Consider the following 27,134-nt stretch of genomic DNA (forward strand, 5'->3'; position numbering starts at 1 on the left):
GATGGTGTTTGGATGGTATCTGATACGGGATTTGCCTTGAAAGCTGCTGAAAGATGGGGCTTTTAACTGTTGAAATTGTAGGCTCTTGTTAACGGCCTTACTGTTATTTCTTTGATTAGTTTGTTTTCTATTTTCCTAAAATGCCTTGCTATGAGGTAGAAGTATTAATAGAGAATGTAGAGACTAATGATAAACATGAATTGAATTAAATCTATTAGCGTATGCACGCGCGCTCGCGCGCGCACACACACACACACACATATATATATATATATATATATATATATATATATATTTATGAGTATAATCTGATTACTTGTGTAATTGTGTATATGCTAATACTATTTATATTATTCGTAGTATATATTATTTCTATAAGCTAGGCTAGATTGTTTCCTCCAATTGTGGAACTAATTCATATTATTCAATCTATATATAAAGAACGTAGGCATGTTTAGGTTATTATGCGACTTCATCTCTCAGAACCACTCATCTCACAATCGCTCATATAGTATCAGAGCCAATTTTGGTGTCTTCTTGAAGAAATAACTAAAAAAAAAACATTTAGCCATGTCAAATACTGACTAGGTTACACAATTCAATGGCTCAAAGTCCCAATCCATTCCATCTCCTTCAATGAAAATTCCTCACTTAAAATAACCCTTCACAAGTTGAACGGACATTTTTTTTTTTTGCAGTGGTCTTAGTCAGTATCTCTCTTCCTTCGCGGCAAAGGCCGAATTAGTTTTTGACATGCGAATCTGCAGCTCCAGATCCTGACAATCCAAACTTTCGACAGTAGGGTGCAGAAAATTCAAATTGTTCTGACACGGTTGATCAATTTCATGGAGATTGACATCAGAAGGACTTATATGTTTTGTCCAACTGCAGCATCGCTATGGAAAGCCATAAAGTAACATACTCTGGCCTCGAAAATGAATCAAGAGTGTTCGAGATAGATCCAAACTCAGAGATCAACAACAAGGCAACCTTCGCGTAATTGAATATTACAATATATTTTGTACATTATGGTAGGAGCTATATGTGTAGTACATCAATGATTGGAAGTGCACAACATACGCAGCAATCCACGCCAAATGCCTAAAAAAAGAAAGGGTATTCGATTTTTTTATATGGCATCGACACATAACTCGAGAAGCCTTTGCCGAAGTTCGACGAGAGGAGAGTTGTTGGAAGGTGATGCTTGATAGCTCTTGAGATTCTGAAAGTGACACTACAGTACTCGCTACTCTAGTATATTCCAACATATCATAGAATGACAACAACTCATCTGGAGACTCATGACAAAAGTCTAACCGGCCTTTGTGTGTACACTTCAAAAATCCGAGTCATGTCAAAGACACCTGCTGGAAGCACGTTGTCCTTAACTGCTGAACAGATTGACCAGTAAGGAAGCTTTTCAATTCATCCTCCGGGTCATCCGATGCCCCTCAATCATGCATCGATGCCTTAGGCATTCATCCAATTACATTGAACTCAAACTTGTATGAATGTGTAGTGTACTATGGTTCCTAAGATGATATGACCAGATCCTCATCCCAGTTCACAAGTTATTCATCATGCTTATTTAATCGAAAGCTTCGGGCTGCAAATGGTTCTCTCTCTCTCTCTCTCTCTCTCTCTCTCTCTCTCTCTCTTTATATGAATGGGAAAGAAACCATTCTGTTGTTCAAGAACATGCAGCCACACGATTTCCTCCATGCATTAAACCTAGCATATAACTTACTATCTGTTAGTAGCTCACTGAGACGCATAAATGTAAGGCCCGGTTCTTATCTCTCTCTCGTATTTTTTAGGACCTCATATGAAAACTCCAATATCGTTGGTGATGTCTACTCCGATTTATGTCCTACAAGAGAGGGAATAAACAATGAATACAAAAGACACATGCTCTTCGACGCTTAGGAAAATAAAGTTTGTGTCATATGACTCGGCGAGGACGACATCTATCTGAACACGATTTGGCCGCACAACAACAAGTCGGATTATGATTTGATGTCCTTGGGAATAGTAAACAAATAAGAAAAACCGATCCTTACTTAAAATACTAAGTTATATATATATATATATATATATATATATATATATATATATATATATATATATATATCCATATGCATACATGTCGCTGAAAATTGAACAACGTTGAAAACTTCGGGCGGGTCGACCCAAGGTCGGACCAAGTGGCCGCGCCCAAGCCAGGTGTGCAGAAATCAATAGTCTCGATTGTCACTCCTCTTGCTCAAGAACGTTCTTCGTTCGTCGCGGAGATCTGAAATAAAGAGGAAGAAAAGAATAAGCTAGAAGGACGCAGAGGCGGTGCCTCTACCACGCTCGACGCTCAACATTGTCTGATTGCTATGAGTGAGGTGGGGTCATCATTATTCTTTGGGAATATTTTATGAGAATCGAGTTCGATCAGAGTGAAAGCAAGTTTAGAGGGTCCTGGCAGCGTTTTACGACTTTGGAATCGAGTAATTGTGTTTAGAATTGAGTACCTTTTTCCCTTGGGTGATGGGTCTATTTATAGTGAAGACATGGCTGAAAAGAGCCCCAAACGTTGATTGCGAGAAAGCAAGGCGCGCGCGAGGAGCTTCGTGCACCTGCTTTTGCCAGCGCGCATCGTGCCTAGTCGTGGACGCAATGTGCGTGCAAGCACGCTCAAGCCTGAAGGCTTCCACGCGCTCCTTGCAAGCGACTTCGCTTGTTCGCGCATTGCACAATGGCATGCGCATGACGCGCGTGCGCTGTTGCTGCGTGCGCATGCATTTGCTCGTTTCTTTTGTTTTTTTTTTTTGCCTTTGTGGACTGGATTGGGCTTCCTTGTAGGCCTTATTTGGGCTTTGATATGGAATTCCTTGCATTTCACAAGGAATTTAATGTTTTCAAGAACGACCGACAACATTAGGCCCCAAGTTCGTTGCTTAGAGGACTCCGAGCGGTGAATGTTCAGGATCTTCCCTGTTGTTTGAGGGAACTTGGTTCTCTAGAGTCTTTGTTCTTTAGCAACCATGTCGTATTGCGCTTGTCTAGGTGGACGACTTTGTCATGCCATGTGGGGCATCTTTGGGTGCGCCTCGTGAGGTTTCTTAGGTGCACCTCACGAGGCATGTTTGGTGCGCCTCATAAGGTGTCTTCGGTGCGCGCCGTTGGGCGTCTTTGGATGCACCGTGTAGAGTAGCACAAGGCGAACATGCTATGGAATGGAATCGCTTAGGCACTATGGGCCAAGAAGTGAAATCTCTTAGGAACTTGAGCCAAGAAGTATCATTGCGGGGTAGAGTAGTACAAGACGTACAAGCTACTGCATGGGATTTTGTCAACCATTATCTGTAAAAAGTGAAAATGATCTTTATTTATCCGTATGGATCTCAACCTAACTACCATGAGGGATGACAATGATCTTTTCCTAAGTCATGGATTTATTAAAAGTGGGAAATAAAAAAAAAGCCCTCGAGATGTGTAGGTGACAACATGGAAAGGTTGTGTGTGATCATTGTTATCTTCTTGGCAAGCCGCGCTGGCCGATCGGCCTTCGGGAGCGTTGGTGCTACCAATCATTTCGAGGAAAAATTAGCTCTCCTACTCGGATGAGGTCTTTGATTTGCCACCTTAGGTGTTTGCAGTCGGATGTCATGTGACATGCTCCTTATGAAACACACATTATTTTGTCATGTCTTGATGTGCGCCGGCTCTCAGGGGCACGGGGCCGTGGAATTTTTTATGTCTTAGTGTGAGGATTGTTTATGGCCGTGTGTTCAGTGGCGTGAAGTTCGCATAGTTGCAAAACTTGTCTGTCAGCTTAGGCTTTTGTCCCGCAAATGGGCGAGATCTGACATCATGTTTTGCTCTTTTTCTTCGAGATTCGCGATTATCAGAGTCTTCTTCCTTACTGCGGCAGTCGTCGTAGGATTTACGGCTTTGAATGAAGTCGTCTAGGGACATGTATTTTTCTGCCCGAGTCGGGAGCTCGACCATTGTTCGCCGTTCTCGCTTGACGAGAGTGCTGAGGAAGTCCCATATTTGGAGTCCTTTGTGGATAGCCGCATCGGCGTCTTTTTCCTCGAACTGGTCTACCTTGTTAGAATATTCAGTGAATCAAACAAAGTATCTGCGGATGGATTCTCTTTTTCTTTGCTTGAGGGACTGCAAGTGAGCTTTCCCAAGCATTATTTCGCGGGAGCCGTTGAAACGAGTGATGAAGGATCATTGTAGGTCTTTGAACGAGTTGCTTGACCCGAGCCTTAAGTTTCTGAACCATTTGAAGGTGGGTCCGCCTAGTGTGAGGTTGAATATCTGGAACAAGATTGCTCATGAATCCCTCTTTACAGCCATCGACATGCAATACTGTTGGATGTGCAGAAGGGATTCTGTCTTTTCCTCGTAGCGTGGGAGATTCATCAAAGCAAAGTCGGCTGGGAACTCTTCCATGAGGATGTCAGCCGTGAACGGGGAGGCTATCTGTTTTGTCATTCCTCGAACCTTTTCGGTCATGCTTGAACGGTCACGAGGTTACGGACCTCGTTTATGAATTCATGGAACATGCTGGCCACGTCCGCATGGACCGGCCGGGACGAGTGAGCACTTTGCCCTCTTTCGTTGGAGGCCTGGTCAATGGGGGTTGTACGGGGTAGAGCGACATTGTTTCGGCCGAGTCTGGCTGCTATCTGCACAACCCCGTTTTCATGGGGAAGCCAGTTTTCCTAGAATGTTTGACGGTCGTCGATGTGCTGCCTTAAGTCGCCTATGTGGCGAGGGTATAGTTCTCCATTTCCGTTTCGCTGTTGTAAAGTTGTAGCACCAGTGCATCCACGCGCTGTGATTCGAGCCTGGCTCATCTGTGCCCCTGAGTGGGAGCAAGATGTTTGAGATAAAGTTGTGGCAGTTCAGGATTAGCGCCAATTATGGCCCCTGTTGGTGCCTGTCACGCCCCGAAAATGAGGTGTGAACTAAACATAGATAAGCGTTATTAAACTGACTTTATTACACATTAATAGAGTAACTAAACATCCCACAATGCATACTCAGTTATTTACTTTACAGATCCAAAGACAAACAAAACAGAACGCGAAAGTATAACCAAACTTTTATAAGCCAAAGCTTATTTACAGACCTGCTAGACAACTAAACCGAGACTTCCAAAATACTTAAACTCCGAGGTCGTCCTAACCCTTCTTCTCGTTTCCTGTTATAGGAAAAATTTGAGAAAAATAGGGGTGAGTCTGAGGCCCAGTAGCTGCTATAATAATGGTTTGAGTAAAAAGATTTTCGAAAAATAATACTTACTTGGTACTAATAATATTCTTGTCACGTGTAAATCACCATAATACACGTACAAGTATAACTTGCAGAAAAGTAAATTGCAGAAATGTAAATGACAGAAATTTAAATGTGTCTCTAGATACAACTAAACATCTACTATCTCCTGAGCCGCCCTGCCAACTTAACCCGTGGCAGACCTCTGATCAGAGCAAGGTGCACTCTCCGCACCGTATATGTGTTTGTGTGAAATCGGCTTATCCAGGATACACGAAACGTTTTCTTTCGTAAATACGAGATATATGTATAATATCAAAAATATTTCTAATTTCATAATCGGTTATCTCGATTTGAAATTCCGCCACACATAAAAATGATTTGGGTTTCGTGGCACGTTCACAATCATTTTTCTTTCGAAAATAATATATAGTTCTGGCAAAACCATAAAATTAAGAGAGAAGGTTTATATTAACCTACCTCGAGATTAAGCGTCTATATCGCTTATCCACGAGACGTTCACTCGCTCCGTGAACCCGAACGTTCACTAACACCGAGAATCCAGACGTTCACTTACTATGTGAACCCTCTAAACGGCTTCCAACTCGATGTCATATTCCGATAAATCAAACCAGTTTGAATCAGAAGCTAGTAGCTAACTCACAAGACTTAAATTAAAAATTTCAAGTCCTCGTAATAAAAGTCCAAACGGTGAGAGAACAAGTAAACCGGAACGTCAAATCCACGATCAACTTCAAAAACCCAATAATAACCGAATAAAACATGTATCGTTTTTTTTTTCCCGAATTCTAAGGAAAATTTCCAATCTTATTAACACTAAGCGAGCAAACCGAGAAATCAAACATCAAATCAGTGTCGAGTTTTAATCCCAAAACTTATAAACGAGTCTCAAATACATCTCTGCTTAATTTCTTGAAATCCAACAAGAACCAGTGCAACAGCAAAACGAGAATTAATATCATCATGCAACATAACCAACTTTTGAACTATTTAAGTATCTGAGTTCAACGAGTGTCAATTCCGAATTTTCAAATAATTCTCAAGTTCTCAATTAGCTCAACAATTAAATCCAAATACAACTCAAAAAATTTTTCAAACATTCTCGATAATAAACTCGACCCGAAACATGTAAATTAGTCATTTATTTATAATCTCCATATCACAACAAGTCCAATGCTTCCGCGTAGAAGCGTCAACTCCGAACCTGTGACACGAGATAATCCATTAAATTTAATGACTCCAATCAATACCTAATGAAATCATTTGAAAACGATTCCAAACTTTAGACGTTGATATCAGATTCCATGATGAAATTAACTAAAATTATCTAATCACATAATCATACAAACCAAACGAAAAAAAAGCGTCACCACCAATTCAACAAATCAGAATCAACAACAGTAGTAATCCAAAAGTCCCATACCAAAATCAACAAAATAAACTAAGCTGAAGGTTTCCGTACCTCAAATCAAGATGAAATTCGCTGAATTTTGACGAGATTCTCGTCCTTCCGTCTTCCAATTATTCACGCTGACACTCTTGAAAAAAAAAAAACCGAAAACTAACTTAAATCCGAAATATTTAATTTTGAAATTCAAGCAGCAAAACCCCAAAATAGATTTCAAAATATAAATCCAATTCAAAAAAAAAAAAAAAATCACACTCGGGCAACACAAACAGAACATCACAAGACCATCTCAGACTTAAACATTTACCGGAATCACTTATGTTCTTCTAAAATATTTTGGGTTTCGATTCAAGAAGGAATAGAGAATCTGAGGCCTTACCTTGAGCGGAATCCGGCGAATCTGAGCCACCTCCTCTCGCCATCGTCCTATTATTCCTTGCTCAACCCGATCGGATACTCTGAAAACCCGAAAACCAAAACCCTCAAATCTCTCAATCAAACCCTAGAATCAAACCCAAATATGAATCCAAGCTTTTAAATCTGAAATTTCAGAGTGGAAAAGGGGGAGACAATCGGAATCCTCACCTTGTAAATAATCCAGCGAGCCTCACGTTTCTCTCACCCATCGACCTCCGCGCATGCAGCACCGACTGTGACAGACGTCCGCTCCTCTTCTTCCTCTAGTTCTTCTTAGCGCCTTCTTCTTCGTCAGTTCTTCTCTTTCTCTCTCTCAATCTTTCGCTCTCTCTCTCGCTCACGCTCTTCCTCTCTCTTTTCTTTTCTTTCCCGATTTTCTTCTTCTTTCTTCTTCCTCGTTCTTACCTTCTTCAAACCAATGGTCTGCAACTTGTGGATCAGCATCACCTTTAAATGCATGGATATGGAGATGCTACCTTTACGGGGTATATCTCTTCACTCAGCAAGACCTTAACTTGAGGCAACGTCGATGGATCGAGTATATGGAAGATTACAATCTCACTCTCAAGCATCATCTTGGCAAGGCTAATGTCGTAGCTGATGCGCTAAGTAGGAAATGAGAAAGTATTTTAGCCTCATTGGCTTTACTCAATTGGAAGAGAGAGATGGTGATTGGGGATTACGATTTCAAGCTTTTTGAGAATCGTGATTCATCGGTGATTTACAATTGGGTAAATCCACCGTACTTAATCCAGCAAGTCAAAGAGAATCATCAGCAAGATAAGCATCTTTTGGGCGTTCTGACAAGATTTCAATATGATGAGACGCTAGAGCATTGGAATGTTCGAGGGGATAGAAGCCTTGTATTTAAAGAATCGTTTAGCTGGTTCATAAGTAAACGAGATCAAGAAAGCGATTATGGAATAAATACATAAATCTCGTTATGCCATTCATCTTGGAGCCAACAAAATGTACCAGAATATGAAGAAACAGTTGTGGTGGCACAATATGAAAGAGATGTCCTCGACCATGTCAGAAGTTGCCGGAATTGTCTCAAAGTAAAAGTTAAGCGACAGAAGCTAGGAGGAATGTTGCAGCCGTTGCCTATACCAAAGTGGAAATGAGAAGAGATAACCATGGATTTTCGCACGAATCTACCAAAGTGACAAGAGGGCTTCGACAAGATTTGGGTAATCGTGGATCGACTTACCAAATCTGCACAATTTCATTCCCCATCAAGGTAACATACTCCAAGAGAAAACTAGCAGAAGTGTATCTAGAAAACATGGTGAAATATCACGGTGTTCCTTTCAGCATCACTTCAGATCGAGATATGCGATTCACTGCTCAATATTTGAGAAGTTTCCAGGAAGCCATGAGAACAATACTAAATTTTAGTACTGCTTTCCGTCCTTAGTCGGATGGGCAATTTGAGAGAGTTATTCAAATCCTGGAAAATTGAGATCGTGTGCTTTGGATTTTGGTAACAAATGGAAAGAAAACCTCTTGTTTGTTGAATTCGCATACAATAAAAGTTTTCAGTCCAGCATCGGCATGGCCCCTTTTGAAGCTCTATATGTAAGGCCGTGTAGATCTCATGTATGTTAGATTGAACTAGAAGTTCGCATTCAAACAGGAGCTACAATCATTGAAGAAACTAATGAGAAAGTCACGATCATTCAACAACGATTGAAGACAGCTCAAAGTCGACAGAAGAGCTATGCGAATAAGAGACGAAGCCCACTCGAATTTGAGGTAGGAGACTACGTACTTTTGAAGGTATCTCCACGAAAAGTATATCCCGCTTTGGAAAGAAAGGGAAATTGTCTCCTCGATACGTAGGGCCTTTCTCGATTATTGAACGAATAGGTCTTGTAGCGTATCGACTTACTCTACCACCAGAATTATCATTTATGCACGATGTCTTTCACGTGTCAATGCTTCGGAAGAGTGAACCCGATCCTACAACCATCGTTCAACTTGAAGATGTACCAATCCAAGAGGATATCACTTACAATGAAGTGCCAACCCAGATTGTCGACAGAAAAATGAAGAACCTCCGTAACCGTGAAATCCTGTTGGTGAAGGTCTTGTGGACACATCATGGAAGCGAAGAAGCGACTTGGGAGCTGTAAAGCGATATAATAGAAAAATATCCATATTTATTCCATGTACCCAGTTAGATCTTAGATTTCAGGATGAAATTTCTCTAAGGTGGGGAGACTTGTAGCGATTCGAAATTTTAAGATTAATGTTGTAAATTAAATTTCCCAAAAGAACGAGAATAAAAATGGAAATATATTTTACTCTGAGTTTAATGGATGAGAAAATTATGTAATTAATTTTCTAAGAATTATTTTCATTATTCAAGGTGCATTTATCACCAACAAGAAGAAGGAGAGGGAATCCGTTGAAATATTCGAGAATTGCAAATAAAAAAAATCCCTCCTTATTTACAACTCAATCCTTTCTTTTTATTTCTCTATGAAATTCCTCCACAAAACCAATTTTCTTTTCTTTATCAATTGCAAATAAATCAAGAGTTAATTATTAACATGGTTATTAAACAAGATCTAGATTACTTAATTAATTAATCATAAGAAACTTCATCAAGCAACCATATCAGATAAAAGACGAGTTTAAGAAAACTTACAGTTTTTGGCTCACGAACCGAAAGCTTTCACAGTCCGTCTTCGTCTTGAACGTACTAGTCTCCACACGATCAGATCTGAAACTCCTCCTTCAAGGACTCGATGTAATGACACCAAAGTCTTCTGAAACATAATCTTCGAGGAAGATAAGACAAAAGAGTGGGTTCGTTATATCTCACTAGATCTGGAAACGAGGTGTTTCCGATCTTTTTCTCTTATTTCTAAGAATAGAATTGAAGCAATTCCGAGGGGAATGAGTAGAGGAATTAGGTAGACACACTCATGGGAGAGAGGCCACGAAATTCCTTGGTAATTAGGTTAAATTTTGATTTACATCAGCCCTCTATTTATAGCAGTTGAAAATGTATCTTTACAGAATATTCCAGAATATTCTAAAAGATATTATTTCCTTTTATTGTGTTCACACTAGTGGATTAAATCTCAGCCATTGGATCTCAACAAGTGAATCCTATTTTTCCTATCATCCATCAGATCAATATCTATGATTTTATTTTATACAGACGTATAAAATATTTTTTGTTGAGAAAATCTACGAAATTATATTCTCGTAGATATTCTCATAAATATCCTCCTAATATTTAGCCTAAATATTAGGAGAGAATATATGAAATATATCTCCTATTTATTCTCCTATATTTTAGGAACAGAAAAAACAGAAAAAAACACTGGTTACCACACTAGTGCAAAAAACGTCCAACACCGTAGGGGTAGGCGATTTTTGCTTTTTCAAGGCCCAATAGATTTAAGCCCATTAAACACTTATTTACTTGTCCAAAAATAAATAATTAGTTTATTTACTTGATCTAGCAATAAATAAACAGCTATACTATAAATATTTATTTAATTCCCAAAATACCTTTTTTGGAATTAATACTGTCAATCACTATTACAGCAAGTGAGATTATAATAATAATACATATTATTATATTAACGTTCTTATCCGCCTTTATCGAAGCCGAATCGGGGACGATGGACCTATTAGTAGAAGCTTAACAAATCCGATAAAAAGACGAAATAGTCATTTCTCTTTTTCGATCAATTTGTCTAATCTTAGTCAATACTCCACTGTGTACGCGAAGATTGCACTCTCCTTTAATACTAGAATTATATTTACTCATCGTAACGAGTGTCCACTGATTTAGTCAGTACGTGATCATGACCTTCCAAGTTCTGCCCGTATCGAGATAGGTCAATTTGTTCCGTTATACCTTTCTTGTTACATATAAGCCCTAAGGATCGTTGCTTCCCCAGGGAAAGATTCAACCGAACGTAAGCCAACTTTGGAAGTATGCACAATCAATCAGTTCTGGAATCAACCCTTAGGTGAGGAAACATTAACCTTCTTTCAGGAAGGCTGGATTCCGTATATGTGAAACACTTCCCTTCTACGATCATGTCCCGAGTTCCCAAAACATCCATTTATTCAAGCTTCATTGGCATTTAACGTGATGAATTAAAGAACTCGGTAACACGACCTAGAAGTCCATGATCACTTCAGGATTAAGATCAAGCGTCACTGTGACCATCATTCGGATGCTCAGCATGCGATTCAGTTTGATATGGAGACTATGGATGATAGTTGTTATTGATTCTTAATGTTATCAGACCTCAACCCACTAATCATATGATACTAATAAAGTAATTTCTTATCTTATTTAGTAATCATCATATCCTAGTGGGTAATATTCCGCGTGAAATAAAGAGAAAAAAAACAAAGAAAAGAAAAACACAGAAGAAGGAAAGAATGAGGAAGAAGAAAAAGAGGGAATCGGTTGAAATTCTCGAGAATTGCAAATAAATCCCTCCTTATTTACAACTCAATCCTTTATTTTTATTTCTCTCTGAAATTCCTTCACAAAACTAATTTTCTTTTCTTTATCTGTTGCAAACAAATCTTTATCCATTAAAACTTATTATTCCAAACCCAAAATGATGGAAATAATTCTTAGAAAATTAATTACATAATTTTCTCGTTTATTAAACTAAGAGTAAAATATATTTTCATTTTTTCTCTTTCTTTTGAGAAACTTATTTACAACATTAATTTTTAAAATTTTGAGTTGCTACAGTGCCTTCCCCGGTGTCGGAGATGTCATGGTCAAGGGTCCTTGTGTCAAGATTGAGAGTGTCATCACTATCGTCTGTGCTTGAATGGGTGTGATCATCCTCGTCTTCGCTCGCAGCGTAGTTACGTTCGTCCTCGGAGTCCCCCGAGTGAGTGAAACTGCCAGCTTACCATGTCAGGCCGAGAATGTTCTCAATGGTGGCTCTATCATTTCTTTTTCTCATGAGGTGGTCCGTTAGTCGACAAACGCTTTGCTCAAGTTCAATGATGCGGAAGTCCCGCGGATCTTGCCCTAGGACCGAGCCCGCGATCTCGTCAGAGGCAAGTTTTGACTTCTCTACGCCAGTTGACGCATATTATATTAGGAGCTTTCGGCGCGTGAGTTTGTGCCTCTCTCAGACATGTTGGGAGTCTGAGGTCCAGACCTCGGGTTATGCTGAAATTTTTCTATTTTTCCAAGTTGAAAAAAGATTGCTGTGTGTGCTCAGGAATGTTTCTAGAGCCCTCTCCTTAGCGCTAAAATATTGTCGCTGAAAATTGAACAACATTCAAGACTACGGGCGGGTCGACCCAAGGTCAGACCAAGTGACCGCGCCCGAGCCAAATGTTTGAAACTCGAAAGTCTTGAGTGTCGCTCCACTAGCTTAAGAACATTCTTCATTCCTCACAGAGACACGAGAATAAGAAAAGAAGAGAATAAGCTAAAATGGCACAGAGATGGTGCATCTGGCGCACGTTTCGACAGTCAACATTAGTCTGATTGCTATTAGTGAGGTGCGGGCACTTTTATTCTTTGAGAATATTTTATGAGAATCAAGCTCGATCGAAGTGAAAGTGAGTGCGGATGGTCTTCGACAATGTTTTACAACTCCGAAATTGAGTGATTATGTTTAGAATTGCTTACCTTTTTCTATTGGGTAATGGTATTTATAGTGAAGAGATGGTTGGAAAAGAGCGTGTGCGAGGAGCTCTGTGCACTTATTTTCAGCCAAGATGGTCGCGCCTAGTCGTGGACGTAACACGCGCGCTTGCATGCGCGGGGGTGATGACCTCTGTGCGCACCTCTCAACAACTTAGCGGTTCGCGCGTCGCTCGTGCGCATGCGTTTCGTAATTTTTTAGGTTTTTTTTTGCTTGAATCGGGCTTCTTTGTGGGTCTTATTTGAGTTTTGACATGAAATTTTTTGCAAGTTACAAAGAATTTAATGTTTTCGTGAATGACCGACAACAATGAAAACTTTATATCATTAATATGAGGAGTGAAAAATTCAAATTATAGTGGTAATGGTCGAGCAATGATTGAATAAGGAAAGAAAATATTAGAATAATAAGGATATTTTAGTCTTAGTCTCTTTTTCTTACAATATTTATTTACTTCTCTTGTAATATTTCAGATACTTTTGCACATATGAAAACCTAGTCTCCTTTTGTCTCTCCCTCTCTCCCAAATTCATCTTCTTCTTCTCTTTGCAAATTATACATGGTATTAGTGCGCAAGTCTTGTCACCTTTGAATTGGTTGCGCTAGGATTATGAATTTGGGTCTGTGTTCAGCTTCGATTTTTGGGGTTTCGCATCGTTTTTGAGGGTTTCGCACCGATTTGATCTTCGCTGTGGTACGTACTCTGGTTTGCTCTCTTCAGTGTCTTTTGTCGATTCTAGATTTGGGGATTTGTTTATTGCTTCTTCGATATGGATGGTGTCAAGGATGATTCGCTTCAAGCGATTAATGTGCTACTAACCGAGCAGAACTATTCGTATTGGAGCTATGTTATGCAAAATTTCTTGAAAGGGAAGCGCATGTGGGGTTATGTCTCTGAAACTTACACGAAACCGATGAAAGAGAAAGATGAGGGTTTTGCTGAAGATTTGGATATTTGTGATGCTTCAAATTCCAAAATCATCACTTGGGTCAACAACTCGGTCCAACAAGCGATTGGTGTTCAGTTGGCAAAATACGAGACGGCTAAGGAGGTTTGGGAGCACTTTGGAAAGGCTGTACACACAGTCTAACTTTGTAAAGCAATACCAGTTGGAAATAGCCATCCGTGCTCTTCAACAAAACAGTTTGAGTATTCAAGAGTTTTTCTCTGCTATGTCTAGTCTTTGGGACCAACTTGCTTTGACCGAATCAGCTGCATTACGAGCATTTCCAGCCTACCTTGCTTGACGGGAGGAGCAACGCCTTGTTCAGTTTCTGATGGCTCTTTGGGATGAGTTTGAAGATCTCCGTGACACTATTATGCATCACACTCCTCTACCCTAAGTTGATTTTGTGGTTAATGAATTGCTTGAAGTCTCGTGTTGACAGTGGAGGCATCAGCAAAGAAATTATGCCTTTTCATGATCCCTCTGTTCTTGAAGTCTCTCACCGACCCTACAATCAACACAAGACTCAAGCCACACCTAGGTACGACGAATGCAGCTTTTGCAAGAAAAAGGGACATTGGAAGGCACAATGTTCGAAGCTGTTGAACAGGCCGCAAGCACCTTCGCAGTGGAAATTTGGCAATCACGCTCCATGACCCACTCATGCTACGTCTCTAAACATGGCAACCGTTGTTCTACCTTCAGACTCCGGAAGCTCTCCTGGTACCTCGATTGCTACACTCATAGAGCAGTTTCAGAAGTTCCTTGCCTCGCAACCACATGACATGTCAGACCCTCCCACATATGTTTGTCCCCTAGTAGCGCATCAGGTGCATCTTCCTCCGTGTGAGTTCTTGACTCTGGAGCCTCATATCACATGTTACCCGACTCAAAATCCTTTTCGTCCATATAACCTGCTCCCTCTATATCTGTCATGACTGCTAATGGTACTCATATGCCATTAGTAGGGATTGGTTCCATTTGCACCTCTAAAATGTATTTTTCCGATACTTACCATATTCCAAAACTTACATTGAATCTTGCCTCAGTTGGTCAATTGTGTGATTCTGGCTTCTTAGTTTCATTTTCTCGTTCTGGTTGTTATGTGAGGATCCTTATTCCGATAAGCTGATTGGGATAGGCCATACGAAGAGCGGACTTTACATCTTAGATGAGTTGAGAGTTCCTGATGTTGTAACTTCTAGTATTGACCTGTCATCTTTTCATTTGATTCCTTCATCCCCTAGTTTTTATTTATGGCATTCTCATCTGGACATGTTTCTGGTTCTCGTTTAAAGTACTTAGCATCCACTGGAGCTTTAGGAAATTTGCAGACTCATGATATTTCGGATTGCTGTGGCTGTAAGTTAGCCAAGTTTTTTGCTTTACCCTTTCCTAAAAGTGTCTCTGTTTCTCATGCAACTTTTGATTTAGTACATTATGATGTTTGGGGACCTTCGCCTGTTCCTACAAAGGGTGCATCTCGGTACTATTCTCTTTTATTTATGATTCTACTCGTTTATGTTAGGTTTATCCTACAAAGGGTGCATCTCGGTACTATGTCTCTTTTATTGATGATTTTCTTGGCATTTATCATATGTTTCGTGCTTTTGTTAAAACTCAACATAATGCTGTCATTAAGTGTTTTCAGTGTGATTTAGGTTGTGAATATACGTCTACTTGTTTCTCTGATTTGCTAGCTTTTGATGGTATCAAACCTCTTGTACCAATACACCATAACAAAATTGTGTGGCTGAAAGGAAACATAGACACATCGTTGAAACAGCCCGCTCTATCCTCTTGTGTGCGCATGTTCGTAGTGAATTTTGGGGGGAAGCTGTTCTTACTTCCATTCACTCCATAAACAGAATTCCTTCATCCATCACATGAGGTTTGTCTCCCTTCGAAAAACTTCATGGTCATGCTCCTGATCATACTTTCTTGAGAGTTTTTTGTTATGCTTTTTTTGTTCTCCAGCCTCATGTCGAACATAGTAAACTTACCTCTCGATCTGCTCTTTGTATTTCTTGGTTATGGTGAAGTTCAAAAGAGATATCGTTGTTATGATCAAGTTAGTCAAAAGCTTTATGTCCCTCATCATGTTGTGTTTCTTGAACATATTCCCTTTTACTCTATGTCCTCGGATAACCCAATTTGCATAAGTCCGATATCATTCGCATTGATCCCTTTGAGTCTTGTACAGTCGATACTTCTAATCCTGCAGATGATCACACTCAGCTTATCGATACTCCCCTTGCTCATATTGCCTCCCAAGATGAAGCTTCAATGAGTGTGAATTCAGCGCCTTCCCCTCCACCTCGTTTCCCTGAATGAACCCTAAGTCCACTTAGTTACCTGATTTTGTTTACTCCACATATTCTACCTCTTTTGCTTCCATCTTGACTTCTATACACCAAGAGGCTATTCTTGACCCTCTTTGACAACAAGCAATGGCTGAAGAACTCTCTGCGTTGTACAAGACAACTACTTGGGATATTGTTTCTCTTCCCGAGGGAAAACGTGATATTGGTTCTTGTTGGGTCTACAAGATCAAAACTAAGTGCGATGGGACTATCGAGCGATACAAAGCTCGCTTGGTTGCTAAAGGGTTTGCTCAGCATTATGGCATGGACTATGAGGAAACATTTGCTCCCGTTTCCAAGCATGTCACTATTCGTACACTCATTACAGTGGCATCTGTTCATCGGTGGGACATATCTCAAATGGGATGTTAAGAATGCTTTTTTTGACGAGGATCTTTATGAGGAAGTTTACATGGTTCCTCCTACCATTGTTCCTCACAGTTCTGGTGAAGTTTATCGATTGAAGAAATCCATTTATGGGCTTAAAAAAGCTCCCCGGGCCTGGTTTGAAATATTCTCCACTGTGATATCATCTCTTGGATTTCATCCTAGTCCACATGACTCGGCATTCTTTGTCAGATGCACTTCTTCTGGTCGCACATTGCTCTCATTGTAGGTTGATGATATGCAACGCAAGATAAAAGCGTTGTAGAAGGATGGACCTCGCCGCGGCGAAGCTTTCTACAACGCTTTTTTAAAGCGTTGTAGAATCCATTGGGGTGGAGATCCATCTGATCGTAAGTCTACCACTTGGTTTTGCATATTCTTGGGTGACTCCCTTATCTCTTGGAAGAGCAAGAAGCAGACGGTTGTCTCTCGTTTTTCTACAGAAGCTGAGTATCGCGCCATGGCCTCTACTACTGCTGAGATTATTGTTTGGTTGAGATGGTTACTCGCTGACTTGGGTATCTCTCTTTCATCTCTCACTCCCATGCATTGTGACAATGTTAGTGCGATTCATATTACTCGAGTGCATGCAACATATTGAATCGATTGTCATCTCACTCGTCACTACGATCAGAATGAGATCATCACGTTGCCGTTCATCACTTCCGTCATGCAGATTGCCGATTTGTTCACGAAGGCTCATTTCGCTCCACGTTTTTTTATTTCTAGTTAGCAAACTCTCGATGATTTGTTCTAATACATCATGAGTTTGAGGGGAGATATTAGAATAATAAGGGTATTTTAGCTTAGTCTCTTTTGCTTACACTATTTATTTACTTTTCTTGTAATATTTCAGATACTTTTGCACATATAAAAACCTAGCCCCTTTTTATCTCTCCCTCTCTCCCAAATTCCTCCTCCTATTCTCTTTGCAAATTGTACAAAACAATATAACAGCTTTTGTCTAGTTAGAACTAATTTGCTAAAGTTACCAAAGCTCTTTTACCCGTCTCCAAATTCCAATAAACGCTGATGATATTTTGGCATCACTACATTGTTACCTTTCATTAAAATCTGGACACCAACACAAATAACAATCGTTTTCAATTTGTTTTAGCGAGGTTGAAAATGCTCAAAATCACAAATTTATGGATGTGAACACCTAAAATTTTGAGATCAAAGTATAACTCCTCTAAAAGTGTCATGGCGTACATAATCGCGAGCTAAACCATATAGACGGTTTATTTACAGTACACAATTCTATAAAATATAATACTGATCGCTTAATCATGAACACAAGAGCTTTGTGGGTATGTCTATGATTATTATAATATTTTTCTTTTTTTCATGTCTTCCTTAGATATTGAGCTTTAATTTTTTGCGGTGGTGTTTCAGTTTAATCGAGTTGCACTTTAACTTTTATACATTAGTTTTTGGCGTTTATTTATTTATTTTTTTAGAAATTTATTGTCGTTTATCTCGATGGAATTTATATCATATTATTTGGAATTTATATGCCATAACACATACGGGGTTTTTAATATAACTAATTATTTTATTAAATATATTATTAAAAAAAATACAAATAACACTTTAAATTATTAGAAAATATGTCGTTGACGAAGACTGTGGACCTGGTCAACACTACGAGCAAGCTTAAGGCGTATGCATAAAAGCTATTGGAAATTGGGGACCAACAAATTTTCTAAATGACAAAATAAGTCACAGTTCAAAGTATAAAAGAGGAATGGAAAGAAGAAAAAAAGATAATAACTGAGGTGTTTGTTTTTCCAGCGAAAAAAAAAGAAATAGAAAACGAAAAGGGTGTTTGTATGTATATATTATTAGCATTAGTCCAGAATGATAATTTATATCCATATATCAAAAAGAGAAATTACAAAACCATTTTCTAATTTTTATACTTATATTAATACAAAGAAAAAACATTTACTAACACAACTCAGCCATTGTAAGAAATTCGAATAGAGTGTACAAGCTCTTTCATTTTCTCTCCAAATCGGTACCCATGAAAAAGTACACGATGGTTTTTATTCGTATACAACACATGATTACCATTTCAACCCTTATTATTTCATAACCATACTCACACACATAATATATATATATATATATATATATATATATATATATATATATATATATATATATATATATTGCTCAATTAATGGCTTCCCGGTGGATGGCAAGTGCGTCGGAAAGGGTCACATGGTGACTTACAGGGTTTTCCTGGTTCACAATATCGACCCCCTGTTCCTGGAATCACAATATTTTAAAGTTCAACAAATAATGAATCATAATATATATATATATATATATATATATATATATATATATATATATATATTTGTGTGTGTGTAAGCGTGAAGAATTCAGATTGTGTTATATTACCGTAAGCGTCAGCAGCCAATTGTCGAGCAAGGATTAAAGTAGGAAAGAAAAGAATGGCAGCCAAGAGAATAGTGATCACAAGAAAAACTTGCTTCATTCTTTCCGGCCTATTAATATGAAACAGCGTTGTTTATAATTTGATTGTGTGAATAATATTTCCCAATCTTCGCTTATTTATAGTCCATTTATGTTATATAAAGCCAAGGAGCAGTCGTGGAAAAAAAGAGGGGCCTGTTAATAACATATTATTAATTGACCATCATATAAAATGGTCAGTTATTAACATTAACCTTAGCTGTTTATATTATTAATTGTCAAAATAAATAATATTGATCTTCTTCTAATATTTTCAATTAATTAAAATTTGTTAACTTAATTTTAACAGTAAATTTTATTAATGGTACACAATTTCAAGGTTCCTGTCCAATAAATCAAATGATTAATAACATTAACGATTAATATTAGGAAAAATATAAAGAGTATCCCTCGTGTTTAATCGAAATGCGAGATTTCTCTATTCGATTTTTAGAAATATCAGACATATCACTTCAGTTTAATATAAATGACACATACCTCCCCTGATTATATTACAAATATCACCATATTTTCGTTTATTTTTTTACAAAAATATAATTTGAACTCCCCAAATACCTTTAATAAAATAAATATTTATATACTATTTTATTAAAAAAAATCAAAATCTCTCTTTATATACTATTTTTTATTTTCTATTCTATATACAAAAAAATTAAATTAAAAAAATTTCTTTATAAAAAGTTAAGGATATTTTTTTATAAAGAAAGATTTTGATTTTTTTTATTTTTATAAAGACGCCCTTCCATTCGATACCCCTCAGAGGAGCATGTTTTCTTTGCCGATGTTGGATAACCCAAAAGCTTTGAAGGATGAGAACAAGAAAGAGTGGAAGGATGCCATGGAGAATGAAATTCAATCACTTCGTGAGAATAACACCTTCGATTTAGTAACATTGCTGAAGGGTAAGAAAGTGTTGAAGAATCGATTGGTGTATCGAGTAAAGCAAGATGAGTGCACTTCGCAAAAACGTTACAAGGCTCGGTTAGTGGTGAAGGGTTTTACTCAATGGAAATGTGTTGACTTTAGCAAGATTTTTGCTCCCGTTGTGAAGATGCAAATGATTCGAGTGGTGCTCGGGCTAGCCGCTAGCCTTGATTTGGAAGTAGAGCAAATGGACATGAAGACTGCTTTACTTCACAGTGATCTACACAAAGAATTGAGCAACTGGAGGGATTTCTAGAGAATGTAAAAGAAGACTATGTTTGTAAATTGGTAAAGAGTCTTTAGGGTTTGAAACAAGCGCCTCGTCAATGGTATCAAAAGTTCCATTCGATGATGGTTGAACATGGGTACAAGATGACCAAGGCCAATCATCGTGTGTTTTTCTGAAAGTTCTTTGAAGGTGATTTCATTATTCTCTTACTCTATGTTGATGATATGCTAATTGTTGGAATGGATATTTCAAGAATTAACGAGTTGAAGAAGACTTTGACCAAATCCTTTACTATGAAGGATTTTGGAGAGGCACAGAAAATTCTTGGTATTCAGATTGTTTGAGACCGGAATGAGAAGAAGTTGTACTTGTCACAAGATAGGTACGTGGAGAAAGTTCTTCGGCGATTTAGTATAGATAAGGCTAAAGCGGTGAGCATTCCGCTGCTTATCATTTTAAAGTTAGTCATCAACTATGTCCATCTACCGATGAAGAGAAGTTGTGTATGAAGATTAGTCCATACTCGTCGGCCATTGGTAGTTTGATGTATGCCATTGCTTTGACAAGACCCGATATTGCTCACGCCGTGGAAATGATGAGTCGTTATCTCTTAAATACAGGAAGAGACCATTGGGAGGCCACGAAGTGGGTGATGGGATATTAGCCTAGGTCATCGAATTTGAGGCTAAAAGTTAGCCTCAATTTCAATGACCCATGCAAATATATGAGAGTGTGCAATCGTCTACCGTTGGATCGTCACGAATTTAAGGTCATGGCCGCCGAATATGAGTTTGTGCAGTCGTTTACAGTTGGATCGTCACGAATTTCAGAAATAACATTTGTGACATATAGAACGGCCATTTGGGAGAGCTTGTTGTGTTGTTTGAATGCCGCTGCATTGTGGTTTTCACCAAACAGTATAGTTTGAGGAAATTTAAAATTCATCTCTTTGTTGTTTTGTATAAATAAATAAAAATAGGGAAGGGTGATTGGTTTTATTTTTGCTAATAAAACTACTATATTATATTCATTTTTACATAATAATTTATATTTATAACTGATATATTTATAATTTACTCAACTTTTTGAGGAGTAAGTCGTGACTTTAAAAATTTTATGTTTTGTTTTGTTTAGTAGGAAGAAAAAGAAAATGAAAGGAAAATAGTGGATTATAAGTTTTGAAAAAGTTGATTGGTATAATATGAGGATATTTTAAATTCATTGTTTTGTATAAATAAAAAAATAGAAAAGGGTGATTATTTTTATTGTACTAATTATAAAACTACTATATTATATTCATTTATACGTAATGATTTATATTTATATATGATACATTTGCAAATTTACTCAACTTTTCTATTTCGATCTTTATCAATCCATCCAAATTGGTAAATAAATATTTTGATAGTGTCCATGAAAATCAATCTCTCATAATCCCTATTTTTTTTTTATTCAATGTGATTCCTAATAATAATCTTTAAGATTATCACCTTTTTTGGTTGGTAGATGCGCTTCGTATCCGGATTGCTCTCGTACGTGGTAAGACTTGGTCTTCTTTTTCTTTTTCTTGATTTTTTTTGCATGAGACTTGTCTAATGGCATAACATGCATTTATTCTATGGCTACAATTTCTTCGAAATTTCCAGCTTTATCAACAGGCTGATCCATGTCAAGAAGGAAAACACTATTAAAGTTTATGACACATTTTCTAAAATATCCGAATCAATTATTGGGGGTGGAAAATGCATTGCATTACGTCCATTATTGCATACCTTTATAATGAAAAGCTATTTATTTATTTTTTATTTTTTTACATATGACACAAATTTTTTTGAATACTTTTTACGCATTGATTTTTTTATTTTTTATCCTCAAGCATCTAGTTTAGGTTGAGATTTCTTCTCAAGTAAGGACATGGATTCAATCTTCCAAAATAACGATTTTTTTCCATTCTTTGAAGTTTAAAAAATTTCTTTGTAATTTGAGCTTAAATATTCCAAGTAATCAACTATACGCTGCTTGTGAATGTATGAATAAGAAGTAGTAAAATAAATTTTTATTAGTTATATCCTTATTCTCAATGACGGATATACAAGTTTGATTCAGAGGGGGTAAAAATAGGAGCGTTCTAGAAATATGACCAAAAGCAAACCTCATTTTTTGGTTTTAGCCAATGTTTGTCAAATTTTAAGAAAATTGATCAGCAAAAAAAAAAAAGAAGTCTGATTTGCCTTTATCTATTAACAAATTCGTTATTTTCTCTGAAAAAATCACATTACTGCCTTAGACATGGAAATAATTGAAAATTTTCGAAAATCATCTAAAAATAAATGGAAACGTAAACATGATGTATTAAACATGATTTTTTTTATCAAACACAATAAATATATTTTTGAAGATCTCTGCGCCACGAATCTGTAGGATTTGGAATCACTCAATTTCGAGTTCGTATGAGATATATATGAATTTTTGAAGTTTTGATGCAAAAAAAATGTTTTTAAAAAAAGTAGGAGAAAGAAAGTGACGAATTAAAAAACAAGAGAGAGAAAGTGATAAATCTAGAAAAAGTACGTTATGTTTATTTAAGAATAAATATGAAATTTTAATACATTACCTCTAGTGTCACCTAATATAATTGATTATTTTTCTAAAACTCTACAAATGTGAGTTAAATCTCAAACCTTAAGTTTATGGTGGTCTAATTAGTTACAAAATTCTAAAAATAGGGCATAAATAAGAATATTTTTTAACTAATAAAATGATTATTTCATAGTTTGTTTTTGAAGAATAGATCAACAATTAGAATTTAACATAAATTTTAGAGCAAATAAAAATCATAAAATATATTGATACGAGTAGTTTAAAATGAAAAACTTCTTTAATTAATGTATGATAAAAAAATCAAGTTAAGCATACTTAAAACTTATTATTAAAAAATAAATTTCAATTTGAAAAGATATACTTAGGTTTTTGATAATTTTGTATGATACAATGCATCAGACAATTAGTCTATTTGATTAGTAATTTGGGAAAGTTTTTATTACAAATCAAGGTATCATGATAAAAACGAGATACCTTTTTAATTTTTTTTATTTTTATATATATGTAAGTACTGTAGTCTTTAGAACTAGTATAGGAAAATGAATAAAATTTATCGTACGGTGAGAAGATATCGTGGACACATAGAAGCAAAGTTGATTCTGATATCGTTGAAAGGAATTCCATCGACGAGTCTCACAGTCAACCATTAATTGAGTCTAAAACTGAAGCGTACATAACAAAAAACTGGATGACGTAATCGTCCTCTTCATTTCTTGTCGCGTCGCGTACGTTAACCTGTATTTTGGCTAGGGATGACAATTTGGTCCGGACACGAAAAACGGTTACGACACGACTTAAAGCGGATTTGGATCTCAATAAATGGGTCGGTTCTTAATTGGATCGAACACGCTAACACGATTAAATAATGGATCAAAACGACACGATTACGGTAACACGACTAAAATCCAATTAACACGATTATTAAATGGTCGACACGAAACACGATTACGACCCACACAAATATGACCCAATTAATACGATTACGAGTAATAGCACGATTACGACCCAGTTAAACACGATTAATATTATATATGTAAAATTATTAATATACATAAAAGTGATCTAAAATTAAAAGTATAAAGGAAAATATATAAAATTATAACAATAACCCAAACTTAAACAGAACATAAAATTGTAAATTTATAACCATTAACATAGAATTGATGTTATAAAATATGATGGAATAAAAAGAATAGTTATGTCATATATTAACGTTTGAATTGCTGTAAGACAACTTATAATTTTCAATCAATTTCGATATGTTGAGGTTGAAAACAAGGTATATTCAATATCAATTCACGTATGATAACATATAGTCAATAGTATACAAGTTGATCAATAATAATCTATTGAACTAGTTGTTTTCAATTACTAATTTAACTAGTATGTCTAGTGATGTTCTCATACCAATTATGTCATTGGATCATATCCAACAATCGCAATGACAATAGTCTCATAATAACGTATCGTATTCATGTATTTAATTTCAATTTAATTCAAATCAAACAATCATAATTCACAATTTACAATCATAATAACATAGTCTCGTAATAACGTATCGTATGTAATTTTATTTTATTTCAATTCAATTAAGTTAATATCGAACATTCACAATTTACAATCACAATAACAATAGTCACATAATAACGTATCATATTCAATTTTATTTGTATCGTATTCAATTTTATTTGATTTAAATTATAGTAAAATGACTTATTATCTCCATTTGTTTTCGAATTCAATATCTAATTTTTATCAAAAACAAAAACACCAAATTTAAGATTATCAAATTCTCCTAAAAGAATATCATTAATTCACTTTACTTTACCAATGTAGTTTTTAGATTTCATATAAATATTAATTTTTTAAATTAATTTGAGATTAGATATAAATTTAAAATTGTAGTTTTTAACTTTATATCCAATACTATCAATAAAAAAAATAGTTTAAACCTAAAAAAAGGTCACTAAATATTTCATTTAGGAATATTTCCCCCCTCTTTCGTTTGGGCATAAAAATTTCATTGGGTATATAAAAAAAGAGAGGAAAATTTCCCCTGTTTTTCATTTGGGCGGTAGAATCATTAAAATTTTAGAATAACTAAATTTTATATCCTTCTTGTTCGGCTAAGCACCGCCTAATACAAATACAAAAGAAAAAAACATGGAGCATAAAGAAAGCGCTAGAGAGAGAGAGAGAGAGAGAGAGAGAGAGAGAGAGAGAGAGAGAGAGAGAGAGAGAGAGAGAGAGAGAGAGTGGCCAAAGGAGCTTCTTCTCGTCGTCGATGCTCAGGTGAGGTACGTCGCACGTCTTCTTTTCCTTGTCTTCTCTTTGAATTTCTTGTAGGTTTCAAACATCTTTTTTGGCACGGTTTTCTTCTTCTCGAAGTATTTGGCGTGAGTCCAAGGAAGAGAAAGGATTGAGCTCGGGGTGTTCTTCGTCTTTTGCACGAGGTAAGGAATTTTTTTAGGGTTTTGATTTAAAGTCTGAAAATTGATTTGAGTTCCATGATGATTTAAAAACCAAAAATTGGGTTTTCGAAGTATTTCATTTTTTTTGTAAAGCTAAAGTTTAAAACTTTGGATGTGAAATTTTGTGCTACAGATTTTAAGGTATCTGATTCGGAATTATGGATAAAAACCTTAATCTTATTATTGGGCTGTAATTTTTTCTTGTTTATCAATTGTAACTTTGTTTCAGTAACTTAGAATGTTTTAGAAAAAAAGATGATTAAGTAATGCATACCAGATGTTTGATATTTTGATTCTGAGAAAATAAGGGCTTAGTTTTTAGGCTTTTCACGATATAGAGATCAGATCATGTAGGCTGGGTTTTGATTGATTTTGTTTATTCACGTATCTTTGAGATTGTTTGTCTTGATGATTTTTGCAAGTCTGGGAAAGTGTGGCTGATGCGCTCGAGGAGAGGCAGAGTGGCTGGGCTCACTTTGGTCTCATCGTAGTCCTAGATGTGGCATTGAACTAGGTGCTGAAGATGACGCACATGAGTTTGAGATGTGTGGGCTATGCGGGCACGGATGGATTCTACTCGAACTGAAAAAATTACACAAACAAGATTTAATCTCCAATTATGTTTTTCTTTTTCAGGTTTTGCATTTGGTACTATGATATTGTAGCAATAAAGAGGAAGGGGACTCTTGTTTTCACTAACGATATATTTTTTACTCATTATTGCAGATGTATAATTTCTCTAAATCTAAGTGTTGGTTTATTATATTGCCGTTCATGAAGTCACAACTCACAACTGAGGTATATATTCCTTCACTTGTTTTCAAGCACTCACATTGAAGATACGCATTTTAATTTTGAATCAGTTGACAAAGTGTTATGATTTTTGGGTGCTGGAAATCCAAGTTAGAGCTGTTGAGCTTCAAAAATATTGGTAGAACTTAGTTAGGGAAATAGAGAACGAGGTGAGTTTGGCATTGGATACAAATTTCTTTGTTTATTTAGATTCTTATTAATCACTTGTAAATATAATTGCATAAATGGATTTTCATTTACGAACAACGAATTTTTATCAATGTTGACCATGATAGCAGCTTGTTTCTACTATCATTTAATTTTTGTTCTCTGGTTATCATTGAAATTAGAATATGTGTAGGCCTTTTTAATTGAATTATGTGCTAGGTTGCGTGTTAAGCATAATTGAATTATTTTTCAATTTTTATGGTCATATATATATATATATATATTGTATTTTTCTAGTTTGTTAGCCTATGTTTGTTGAAATTTGTATTTTTAATGGTGTCGTAGGTGTTTACCCTTCCATCAAAATGCCATGGAAGGAGTGACGATTCTCCTTCGAGTTGAGCAATGAAGAACGCATTTTTTCGATGTAATTAATGTAGATGTAATTAATGTCTAAATGAGTAAAACCGATTAAAACACGATTAAATTAACCATTTAACACGATTAATAAATGGTTTAATTTAAATGGATATGGTTTTGTAAAAAAATAAATGGTCGGATTTGGATCTAGGTTTCAAACACGATTAATAAATGGTCGGATTTGGTTCTATCTCATATTTTCAAAAACATGATAAACACGACACGATTACGACACGAACACGAATTTGCCATCCCTAATTTTGGCAATACGTAAACATTAAACAATTACCCAAGGTGCTCTTTTAGCTCAAAGTTATATATGGTTGACCCAGACTTTGGATTTGGTCAATAAAACAACGAAGCTGCGCTGAAGAAGCTGCGTTGAAAAAAGCTCATGAAAATTGGGAACTAAGATGATAATGCTCATATAGAACCCACATGGAAAATAATAAAATTATACAAAAATAATCCTTCGAAATTAACTGAATAATAAAATGGTCAAAATTTTAAGTTTTTGGTAAAATAGCCTAAAATACTTATATGATAC

General features: G+C 36.4%; 1 long non-coding RNA gene and 1 pseudogene across 1 annotated transcript; one reads left to right on the forward strand and one right to left on the reverse strand.

The window, feature by feature from the left end:
- Positions 1-6,262: 6,262 nt before the first annotated feature.
- LOC149408254 (uncharacterized) lies at positions 6,263-8,007 on the reverse strand. The gene is made up of 4 exons (XR_016301723.1): positions 7,292-8,007; positions 7,086-7,164; positions 6,761-6,836; positions 6,263-6,502 (listed from the first exon to the last, which is right to left on the reverse strand). It is a non-coding gene; the product is annotated as an uncharacterized LOC149408254 (long non-coding RNA).
- Positions 8,008-13,550: 5,543 nt separating this feature from the next.
- Positions 13,551-14,383, forward strand: LOC149408255 (uncharacterized; annotated as a pseudogene).
- The last annotated feature ends 12,751 nt before the right edge of the window (positions 14,384-27,134 follow it).

The sequence above is a fragment of the Urtica dioica genome, chromosome 1 (genome assembly GCF_054948205.1).
Source record: "Urtica dioica subsp. dioica isolate 48M chromosome 1, U.dioica_male_clone48M_v1_H2, whole genome shotgun sequence".
NCBI lineage: Eukaryota > Viridiplantae > Streptophyta > Magnoliopsida > Rosales > Urticaceae > Urtica > Urtica dioica.